Source organism: Eptatretus burgeri, chromosome 11, assembly GCF_056783735.1.
Source record: "Eptatretus burgeri isolate ZD-2024b chromosome 11, Ebu_testis_v1, whole genome shotgun sequence".
In the NCBI taxonomy this organism is placed as follows: Eukaryota; Metazoa; Chordata; class Myxini; order Myxiniformes; family Myxinidae; genus Eptatretus; species Eptatretus burgeri.
This window is the reverse complement of record NC_140971.1, coordinates 1,778,716-1,779,725: the sequence shown is the minus strand read 5'-3', so window position 1 is coordinate 1,779,725 and position 1,010 is coordinate 1,778,716.

Genomic DNA, 1,010 nt, shown 5'->3' with positions numbered 1-1,010 from the left:
ATTCCTGATCAGACTTCTCCTCGGAAAGGCCGCTTTTTGCACCCGCGGCTCGGCGCGCGTCCCGCACGAGGCCAGGACAGCCTGACGCTCGGCGTTCACAAGTGGTGCGGGAATGGTCGCAGGAGAGGCGAAGGTGGTGGAAGGTTTAAAGTGGTGGTCCATGGCCATGGCGACGTTTGGAATGGCGGTGATGCGATGTTTGCGGGAGCGAGTTGTGAAGGTAAAGGTCGTGGCTGTTGGCATTGTTGTTGTTGTTGTTGTGAAGCGGCGTTGCGGTCGGTGGTTGATGTGTGATGGCGTTTGAGACGTGGTTGGTTCAAAATAAAGATAGAACAGAAAAACGGCTATCTTAAAGGGTCGCAGCCCGAATGAATCACATTTATTCCCTCGAAACAACGGGTTTGGGGCTAACTACACATGTACTTACAGAGATATCTCATCTACGGGACCTGAATGGTGTTTTGCGAATTTCCTCAACCACAACAATATATATATATATATATATATATATATATATATATATATATATATATATATATATATATATATATATATATATATATATATATATATATATATATATATATATATATATATATATATATATATATATATATATATATATATATATATTGTGACGTCCACGGGACTTGAACAATCCCGCCAACGTAGAATGAGCCGAAACGATGGAGGCGGTTTATTTCTATAACCCAAAGATGGCGGTTTCAATCGCTCTACCGCAAACGGGACGAGGAAGGTGGCACGAGTCGCTTTTCACTGAGTTGATAACGTTTATTTCTCTAACCAGAAATAACAATACTCGGCAAGAAGAGGGATCCGGGGCGATTCGACGGGATGGTGGTGTGGGTTCAGGCGTGGGGAAAACACAGACAATTCCAATGAATATACAAATCTCAAAACCCTCTAAGGCGCCAGGTACACACACACACACACACACACACACACACACACACACACACACACACACACACACACACACACACACACAC